This window comes from Bison bison, unplaced genomic scaffold (genome assembly GCF_000754665.1).
Source record: "Bison bison bison isolate TAMUID 2011002044 unplaced genomic scaffold, Bison_UMD1.0 scf7180017864517, whole genome shotgun sequence".
In the NCBI taxonomy this organism is placed as follows: domain Eukaryota; kingdom Metazoa; phylum Chordata; class Mammalia; order Artiodactyla; family Bovidae; genus Bison; species Bison bison.
Genome location: NW_011495070.1, coordinates 342,722 through 343,220, shown reverse-complemented (window position 1 = coordinate 343,220; position 499 = coordinate 342,722).

Here is a 499-nt window from a genome sequence, read left to right as displayed (position 1 = left end):
TGGGCCAAAGATCTAAATAGACATTTCTCCAAAGAAGACATACAGATGGCTAACAAACACATGAAAAGATGCTCAACATCACTCATTATCAGAGAAATGCAAATCAAAACCACTATGAGGTACCATTTCACACCAGTCAGAATGGCTACCATCCAAAAGTCTACAAATAATAAATGCTGGAGAGGGTGTGGAGAAAAGGGAACCCTCTTACACTGTTGGTGGGAATGCAAACTAGTACAGCCACTATGGAGAACAGTGTGGAGATTCCTTAAAAAACTGGAAATAGAACTGCCTTATGACACAGCAATCCCACTGCTGGGCATACACACTGAGGAAACCAGAAGGGAAAGAGACACGTGTACCCCAATGTTCATCGCAGCACTGTTTATAATAGCCAGGACATGGAAGCAACCTAGATGTCCATCAGCAGATGAATGGATAAGAAAGAAGTGGTACATATACACAATGGAGTATTACTCAGCCATTAAAAAGAATACAT